The sequence below is a fragment of the Haliotis cracherodii genome, unplaced genomic scaffold, assembly GCF_022045235.1.
Source record: "Haliotis cracherodii isolate W230 unplaced genomic scaffold, xgHalCrac1.p SCAF_7, whole genome shotgun sequence".
Classification (NCBI taxonomy): Eukaryota; Metazoa; Mollusca; class Gastropoda; order Lepetellida; family Haliotidae; genus Haliotis; species Haliotis cracherodii.
Genome location: NW_027266330.1, coordinates 45,871,402 through 45,881,999, shown reverse-complemented (window position 1 = coordinate 45,881,999; position 10,598 = coordinate 45,871,402). Strand labels below are relative to the sequence as shown.

The following is a 10,598-nucleotide window of genomic DNA, read 5'->3' as shown; positions in this document are numbered from 1 at the left end:
GTATCCGGGCACTATACTAGTACATACCTACTTTGAAGGTGAATATCTCTCATCCTTGCACGGCCAGGCCCCCCTCACACTTTCAGGTACTAAAACATCTCAGCATCTTCCCAAGTTGGATAAAAAACCTGCGGTACTTCGAAATTCACTGGGGAGGAACAGATTGAGTCTTGACAATATTTTCCCTGCTCTCTGCAGTCTTGAACAAGACACTCCAATGTAAGAATTGACTACTTTCCTATCACCAGACAATATTTAATGCAATTCATCATCAATAAGTTTTCTTTCCTGATTTCCACTATAGGTGTACTTGGCGTTGCTGTAATACTTACACTGAAACAAAACAGTTTGAATCCATACACCTGATGAAGGTCTTGGACAGGACGTTTTAGCCGAAAGAATGTATACTAAATTTCGATATTAATCCATCTAACAGGTGATAATGTTTAGAAGCATTTACCCTATCGTTTCAAAAGGTCCAGTCCAGTATATCAATGTCTTTTCAATTTTGAAAGAATATCTGGCATTGACAAAGATGGGTCCGTGTCTTTGTGTCTGTGGTGTCAGGGCCGACGTTGTGGGTGTTCTTATAGTTGTGTGTGCTAGGAAATCAGTTGGGAATCGTGAGTGTGGGTGGGCAGTGTCATTTAAGAAAAACAACGTTACGTTGGTTTTATGACTTGAATTACGTGTAGCCGAATGGTCTGCTGTGTTTTTTGGTACGTGCACAATGATCGTTCTTCTTCCTGAGTAAGAGCCACATTTACAGGACTAATGATTCCGCATTGACAGGGCTACAAATGCTGCAAGCCTAAAAACGGTTCGAATGCGTTGTTCCTTGATGTATCATAGCAACATCTTGTTCTCTTTGTTGTAGTGTTAATCTCAGCATGATCTAGTCACTGTTCAGGGGTTTGGGTGTGAATCAACAGTACACTGTTCCTTTTATACCCATAGTTTTGTTGGTTGCCATACTGTAAGTGTAGCTTCAAATGCAAGTTCAACTGAACCTTTTTCTTCTTGTTTTAAATATTTTGTTTGTAATGTGCATAACTGAGCAAATTGTTTTGGTTATTGATTATTTTAGGCGATTTATTCTCATCCCTGTTGTTTGGTGTTTTCATTATTTTATTTTAAAATCACCCATTTCTGTAATGCTTTAGTGAACATTCTTTCCACAGGTTGAATTGGAAATGTGATATAAAAATATCTCAGCCTCCTTTTATGAAACGAAAAATAATATCGCAGACCCCACACAGTCCCTCTAATAACGGTGCCAAGGTTGTCCTCTGGTGCTCTGTTCAGTAGCCTTGCCTGACAAGAGAGTCGATAGTCCGCTATGGCCAAATGGCATTGCTTCGTTGAGCATGACTTTTGTTTTTTGGGTATGTGATGAAATATATCGAGACCCTTGCACTGTTATCAACAGACGGGTGTGTGTAGCACGGGAGTTGGTGGGATTCATGGGACTTGCATTCTGCTGTTCATTTCACTTTTAGTGTCCTGTGGATAACGCGCAGTATCCGGGTTGCAATACAAAACCAACAATATGCACATTGTGAAACCGTTTATTGACAACAGTACCAATTGCTATTCTACTTTGCATAATATACACTTCATATTTACATTTTGATGCAAAATCACATTTGATTGTTATTATTATTGTTATTATTATCAACATCATCATCATCTCCATCATAATGTGATATTAGTTTTGTAAACCAACAACACGACATGATAATAAATTTGCCACCTGTAAACATTGCGTATGAGTGTTGTCACGTGTGTGTGCTTGGATGTCTACCATGTTAATGCTATAGGTGTGTTCACATCTGATCTGGCGCTAGTTGGACGTCTCACTCTGTGTCACTCTGTGTTACCCTGTGTCAGTCTGTGTTACCCTGTGTCAGTTTGTGTTACCCTGTGTCAGTCTGTGTTAACCTGTGTCAGTCTGTGTTAACCTGTGTCAGTCTGTGTTACCCTGTCTCACTCTGTGTCACTCTGTTACCTGTCTCACTCTGTGTCAGTCTGTGTTAACCTGTGTCACTCTGTGTTAACCTGTCTCACTCTGTCTCACTCTGTCTCACTCTGTCTCACTCTGTGTTATCCTGCGGGCGATGAGCATGCCTTGATTTCACCTGCTGTGAAACAAAAGTATTATCTCATCAGTATTTTCGCAGGTTGTAACAAATATCTACATACAAACCTTGAATCGCTGGCTTTCAACCATTGTTTCTGTTCTCTATGATGTATTGACCCGATTGTAATTCATTGTTAATCAATAAATCTAATTCAATAATAACAGGAACTCTGAGTATATACGATAACGTTAGAGTATGATGTCGTTAAACCTCTGCACACCTTGGACCTTGACACTATAGGAGTCATATGGATTGGCGGTACACGCCTGCTTGTTGGGGTCGGCACTGAAGTAGTCACTTCCATTTCTGGTGTCCCCCGCCGTGATATTCCTGGAATATTGCTAAAAGCGGCATAAAACCATATTCACTCACTCACTCACTCTTTCACATTTGAGAATTACTTTTTATCATTGATCCTTGTTGTAATTCGTTTTCATCAATACACCACTTATAAAATATATAATGATGATGACTCGGTGGTATTATTTATGATATCCTTATTATGTGATAACGTTTAAAGCTTTGCACACCTTTGACCTTGGCACAATAGCTGTCATCTGGATTGGCGGTACACGCCTGCTTGCTGGGGTCGGCAGTGAAGTCACTTCCGGTACACGTGGCGTCCTGTTTGACACCTCCACTGCACGTGTAGTACAGGTTACAGTTGTCGGGGTATGTGGTGGGTCTGGGGACTGCCACACGGTCAGCCGTACAGTCACAGGGAGACACGTCTGTAATTATTACAACCAGCAGGGCTTTGTTAATTTATCTTGTCGTATACACAAATATAACTATTTTTTAACTGGTGCCGTCGATACTTACCCCAAAACATTAGTCAACAGCTATAACAAAGTGAATATTTCATGAAAGGTTATTGACAAGATTCAGAATACGAATATATTACCATTTAAAAGTGCATCAATAGATATTGTTACGATACTGTTATGTTAAGTGTTGTACTGACATTACCAAGTAAGTACCCGTAAGTATCCGGGGTAGAATAGGTCTTCAGGGACCCATGCTATCCGTGAAAGCGACTGTTATTGTCGTAACCAAGTCTCTGACTTAGTTCATGCGTGTTATCGTATCCCAATGCTCATGATATCAATCACTGGATTGTTGGGTCCAGATAGATAATTTACAAACCGCCGTCATATAGCTGGATTATTGCTAAATGTACTGTTAAACAAGCAAAACAGCGAAGTGTGGGGTAAATACATATATGTGGGTACGAATAATATGCTCACTGAATAAAGATTGAGTGAGTGAATGACTATGGTTTTACGTCGCTTTTAGCAATATTCCAGCACGCCGATATCACGTCGAGGGACACCAGAAATGGTCTTCGCACAATGTATCCGGGAATAGAGCTCGGCGTGACGAGCGAACGCTTTAACCTTCTTTACCCCACCTCCCCCACTGAATAATGGTTGAGAAAACACTTGTTAAAAGTTATAAAAAATCAAGTACGGTTGTAGGACGTGACGGATTTTGTCAGACTACACAATTGCAGGTACCTTAGACGTTCCAGGCCACAATAATTTTCCCGGACGTTTATTTATTTGGTAATCAAAGACTGGAACTCGTTCCAGTGACTACATGCTGGTTGTAAGAGGCGAGAAGATTGGGTGACTATACAGGCTTCAGTGTAAGAGTAATGGCTGATTCTCTGCGTCATCATAACTTGACGGCGGCCTTCAGTGATCAAGTTTGGACTACGTCCTGTTTATACTTCGAGGTGGCTGTGATATCATTGCAGTTGAGGACTTAGCGTGCGGCGTTAAACAACAAACACACAAACAAACAAAAACTTAAACGTAAACCTCACTGTTTTGCGCATCTACTGGTGTTTTGAATTGTGGTCAGTCTCTGTACTCTGCAATATTTACCTGCCGTGAAGGTGAAGTTCTCACATCCTTTCAGATGCAGAGTTATCCCCCCATTGTCTATGAGGTAACAGCATCTCTCAGCGTCGATCAAAGTTCCATTACACGCTTGTGGCACCTCAAATCTCTGTTGATTCATACTGTTTGGATTACTTGAAATGTTGTTCAAAATGATCTGCCATGCATCTTTTAGCGTAGGCTTACATGGCTTTGCTGTAAGAGAAGCATTTAAATGAACTTGTTTGATGCTATTCGTATGACCAATGACTAGGACAGGCATTAGAAATATTTAAGGCCACATTTATTACATAAAAAAATAGAGACTAATAGCGACCAACAATATTTTTTTTTTTTTTTTTTCATAAATGTAACATGCCCACCATTGATGCAGAGAACATGAGCAATATTTTTTTGCTAGAACATTTTGGAGTTGACATATATCTGAATAGGAAACTTGATCGGCAAGCGTCAGGAGATAACGCCATTAAATTGATTTTTAATTCTAATATCTAATTCAGGAAATGAAAGGAAACCGAATGGCCTGTGGTGTATAGTACTTCAATCGTATGCATAATATGTTGCACATGATATTTAATTAATTGCCTTAATTTAATGAGCATTCAACTTCAAGACAGTAAAAGATCGTAATCCCGGGCTTGTCCAATGCGTGCTTACCAGATATATTTACCGTGGATGCTGTGTAGATGGTTCCAAACTCCCCAGTCGCCCGACACATATACTTTCCCGAGTCCGAGCACGTGGCTCCTTTCTTTGTCAGGGCATATTGCCTCCCATTGACGTCAATACTATACCCATCCTTCAGCTGAGCGTCATCTTTAAAAAATAAGACCTCGGATATTTCTTCGTCACCAGATATCGTGCACAGGAGATACAGATCCTCTTCTCCCTCAAAGAAGGTCACATTTTGCATTGACAGAGATGGAAGCAGAAACGTTGTCGTTGTTGGTGTCGTTGTCGTTGTTGCTATTAACGGTTCAGTGTTTCTACTGGCTAGAATACCTACGACGGCAGCCAGTGCAACAACAGCACCGACTGCAACGGCAGTACCAACAATGACACGTTTGTGTTTCAAAAGAAGGGGAGTTATTTCCCGTGACGTCCGCTGTGTGCGTAATCGCCTCCTGGCTTTGCTTTCGGCAATCTTCCTTCGTTCTTCAAACATTCTAGAGTAAGAAATACAGTTGGACACATGATTGATGGATATGAAGCCACAGATAGCAATCACGTAATCTACAGTCCTTTAAACTTTCCTGAGATATAATATTCTTTTCTTTAGGAAAGCTGAAGAAGGATGCCACTGAGGCTTCGCGACTATGTCTATCTCCCAGTACCACTCACCGCCTTGCTGTTCTGTCAGAAGCCTCATCACGTGCTTGCTGCTCCCTAAGAGAACAAACACAGATTATTCTTTTTTTCAAATTATAGCTCATAGCTTTAATTACAAAAACATATCTAGTCTCCAACACTCCAACAGGCATTACGCATGTGCAATAGAGCCAACATGGAGACGGTCATGTCACGGGAGGTGTAATAACTAGACCTGTATTACACCTCCTGCTGGTCTGATATGGCTTGTCAATGCATTTTCAATGGACGATCGATAGCAGCCCGGGGTATTGGGTATGAAATGAATACTGCCATTTATTAACAACTAAGTTTGTATGTAATAAGTATCACAAGCATTATCAAATGCAACGTTCCAGCCGTTGTATAACGCCGATGAATATGAAGCCAAAAATGTCATTTTTTTCGAAGAACAAGCTGAAGTAAGTTAGTTATTAAAGGGCGCTCTGAATGGAACTCATCGCCTAGGTATAGTGTCACTTGCATCCCTGCCTTCCTGTAGCGTTCTAGAGCATCCCATTGATCCCATTAAAACATATACAGTCATAAATGGATATCAAGACAAAGAAAGGCGAATTCCTTTCTTACAATAATATTGTTTTTTTTCGATAAGCAAGCTAAAGTAAGTTAGTGTTTAGAAGTCATCCTGTGTTGAACTCACCGTCTAGGTCCGGTGTCACTTGCATCCCTGCCTTCCTGCAGCTCTCTAGAGGAAAACATAAACATAAAACTCAAAACTAAACACTTACAACCTAATACGATAGGGGTCAAAGGGAGACTACTCTTCAAACCTCAGAGGCGAAACCTTGTTGATAATTTTAACTTTATATAATCCTATTAAAGTCACGAACGAGATCAAAAAAACATGAACGTCCTTGCACATCCAAATTAATTATATCAAAACACAAAACAGTGTCGAATAACGAATTTCTGTACCAAAATTTTCATGTAAAATATGTGAGGTCTGTGTTGGAAAATCCAAGATGGCTGTACGGATGTCAAGACAAAGAAAGGCGAATTTCTTTCTCGCGATAGTATTGTTTTTTTCGATCAGCAAGCTAAGGTAAGTTAGTATTTAGAAGTCGTCCTGTGTTAACTCACCGTCTAGGTCTGGTGTCACTTGCATCCCTGCCTTCCTGTAGCTCTCTAGAGGAAAACATGATCTCGTCAAAACATATACAGTCATGTATGGATATCAAGACAAAGAAAGGCGAATTTCTTTCTCGCGATAGTATTGTTTTTTTCGATAAGCAAGCTGAAGTAAGTTAGTGTTTAGAAGTCGTCCTGTGTTGAACTCACCGTCTAGGTCCGGTGTCACTTGCATCCCTGCCTTCCTGTAGCTCTCTAGAGGAAAACATGATCTCATTAAAACATATACAGTCATGTATGGATATCAAGACAAAGAAAGGCGAATTCCTTTCTCGCGATAGTATTGTATTTTTCGATAAGCAAGCTAAAGTAAGTTAGTGTTTAGAAGTCATCCTGTGTTGAACTCACCGTCTAGGTCCGGTGTCACTTGCATCCCTGCCTTCCTGTAGCTCTCTAGAGGAAAACATGAACCCACTAAAACATATACTATTAATTATGGCGTCTCTAGTTGCCGTATACGGTGTCATCTCAGGTTAGCAGAAAAATATTGGGAAAGACGTCAGGGTTAGCAGAAAAAAATATTGGGAAAGGCGTCAGCTGAGCCCAATATTTTTCTGCTAACCTAAAATGACACCGTATATGGCAACTAAAGACACCATAACGAATTTATTATGCCGAAAAGTTTACACTATTTGGTATCTTTGTCGCACATGTCATGTCAAAACATAAAACTCAAAACTAGTCATCCTGTGTTGAACTCACCGTCTAGGTCCGGTGTCACTTGCTTCCCTGCCTCCCTGCAGCTCTCTAGAGGAAAACATGAACCCATTAAAACATATGGAGTCATGTATGGATGTCAAGACAAAGAAAGGCGAATTCCTTTCTCGCGATAGTATTCTTTATTCGAAAAACAAGCTGAAGTAAGTTAGTGTTTAGAAGTCATTCTGTGTTGAACTCACCGTCTAGGTCCGGTGTCACTTGCATCCCTGCCTTCTCGTAGCTCTCTGTAGGAATAAATGAAACTGAAGCCATGACATATGGACTTCTGGCCATACTGAGACTAAGTAACACGAGTGCATGTTTTGCACTTTTACACGATACTTTAACTAATTATAAATCCAAACTAGTTCGTGTTGCAGGCTCTTGGTGGCGCTAATTATGAATGTGTCATTGAATCGAATAGCCAATGCCACTCAGTATTGTGCAAACTCTATATAAGCAGTCCATTTGATTGTTAACTGTTCTGGCATTTATCTGGCATTTTACCTGACTTTCAGTATGGTTGAACACACCGCAAAGATTGGACTTAACCAGAAAAAAACAAAAACATAACCAATAGATTGAAGATTGAATGTTTTCTGGTTGTTGACTTGCACTGACTTTGTATATTTACGTATTTACATAACGTGTTTGTCTATGGACTTTAACTATTTTCATGGGTCGAACCGAGATGTGATTATATAGACTTACTCATGCTCCTTTTACAAAACAGGATTATGGATAATGCCTGCCATGACTTTTGGGGCACTTTTACAAATTTCTGAATTTGCACATTTCTAACATATAACACTTTACAGCCTGTTTGAGATGGGTAACCATTAAGATCTGGTCTGGTCAAGATCGTGCAATATACAAGAGTCAGACTGAGACACAGAGTAATCAGGGCAATCACTATCTGGTTTATATACTTTATAAATATGAGTTTACAGACAAACAAGGAGGGTTTTGGGTGACTCGAATCGAATTTGCTAGAAAAACCAATTTCCAAGAGTCTAGTCACCCTTTATGTGTGTACGTCATTCACTTTTATTCATAGCTAAAGAGGGGCACTCCGACTGTTGTGTATGGAGGCTCCTCGACATGGTACGTACCACGCATATTCGACGTGCCTCCAGTTGTCTTACCCTCTGGAGAAGAAACAGATGTTGACTACTGTTTTGAAAACTTGAGTGTTACGTACTGACTCTCTTTCGATTCGTTTGTTTATTTATCTTCATTACTCATGGTAACTGGTAACTTGGGTGTTTCAGAAGGCGTCCCGGGTAACTAGACACATTGTTCATGTAATCAATCCCCTGACTGAGCATGTATAGATGGGTGTGCTTCACAAGGACATGGCTGGATGTTCAAGGTGTTCTCTACTCACTGACTGCCGCTGGTGTACTTATGAACATACAATAGTTAATATGCAGCGAGCTACTAGGGATTATTGTTTTGATGTGTTTATAAGTTTGTATTTTAATAAATATCAGCATCGTCCTTGTACTATATACTTTGTCCATTATTCAGACGTAACAGTTGCTGTTTTTGTGTTAGTCAGGAACAGATCCACTACACATTTACTGATCAGGATTAGGCAACCTCTGTCAACCATAGTCAATGCAACGCTATATTTAGGATACACTGTTTTAACGGTTATATTTGTCTGTTGGAGAACCAATTCCAAAGCACGATTTGGTTTAACGTATTGGGAAGTCAGTGCCTCAAAACGTCATATGACCATGTTATTGGTAAATAAACAAGAAAAGCTATTTCCAGTGAGTCTGTAAGATTTATGCCGCTTTTAGCAACACTCGAGGAATAACACGGCGGGGAACACAAAATGGGCTTTTCCACAATATATATTACGATCCAACTATGTCGAGTAATCATATTCCCAGTCAGCAGAATGCAACAATCCTATCGTAACTCATCAACTGACGGCTATTTTTACCACTGTTACGAATCTCCTATTTTTGTAATCCTAGAAGGGACATTGTCCTTTTTTACGCGTATATTTTGAACATGTACCGCTATTTTAGTTGTGATTGAGCAGACCTATTTAAAATGAATCCAAACCTAAAAACTGGCATGTCCACTGGTGTGCAAGCGGGTTCAGCGTGTTGGTGCGTAATTGCGCTACCTTCTTGCAGCCTTCTGGAAGGAAAACTAGATTTGCATACATTTCTATGAAATAGGACCATGAGGTAAACTCTCCACTGTTTAAAATCACATCTTGACATTCCTACCTGTTTCTTTCAATTTTGTGTTCAACAAATATATCATTACATAAGAAATTATTACGCGAGTTAGTGAAGATATAATATTTATTTGAGTCACATTATGCCCTAGATTAGTCAGTCATCATGGGCAACATTTAACCGTCTTATCGTAGTATAGCATTTGATCACTTCCACGAATCTCTGTTTTGCCGAAATGAAATACATAGTACTCAGTTAACTTGTGTGCGTTGTTGCAATCAATCAATTGGTGTGTAACATGTTCAAATGTACTCATACCTTAAGAAAGACATTTTCACGGATGTGTATAGGTGTTCCCTGTGGCGACAGTGTTTCCGGTATGCTCACGGCGTTCTTGTAGCTTTCTTGTAGCTTTCCAGAGGGAGAAATATAATTTGACACATTTCAAGAAACCTGAATCACAAAAAAATTCCCGCTCGCTGTCGATTTGTCAAGAACATAAGGAACATCAGAAGATCATCACCAACACTTTACATGTTAGATAATCCGTTCTGTATATATGATATAAGTCACTAGTCGATGTTTACTGCAAGTACTCGTGTAGGTGGATACGACGCACTTGTCTTGACAAGAATGTACTAAAACGTATAGAGCTTGCAGTACGTATTACTATGCCATTGGCTAGACAAGAGAACAATGAAACTACAATTAGTCTAAATCCTATTCGTCCGATGATTAACTGAAGAATGTTTAGTAAACCGCTGACGTAAGCATTCTATTTCGAGCATCACTATTGTAAGGCGCTGGAACCGTAGATAAAAGGAGTGGGTTTTGCAGTAATAAGATATCTTGTAATACAATTAAATGGTTCGAGAACCGACCTACCGATGAAAACTGACAGATGCAACACTAAATGTCATATGTCTGCAATACACAGGGAATCGCCAACAGAAAACAATGAGAACGTAACAACAAACAAAGACTGAGCATCGTAAATCGGAGACCACGCTGCCGAAAACATGGAAAGGGCCGCAGATACAGACCTCAACGTTGCAAACTGGGCATGCGCAGAACAAGAGAGAAGTCAATTGCCATGTCAAGGGGATCAACAAACTGTAAATTTAAATATTACAGCGTAATATGGAATATTCTAGATG

At 39.9% G+C, this 10,598-nt stretch overlaps 1 pseudogene; it reads right to left on the bottom strand.

Annotated features, from left to right (window-relative positions):
* Window positions 1–2,060: 2,060 nt before the first annotated feature.
* On the bottom strand, window positions 2,061–9,803 carry LOC139448177 (uncharacterized; annotated as a pseudogene).
* Window positions 9,804–10,598: the final 795 nt, after the last annotated feature.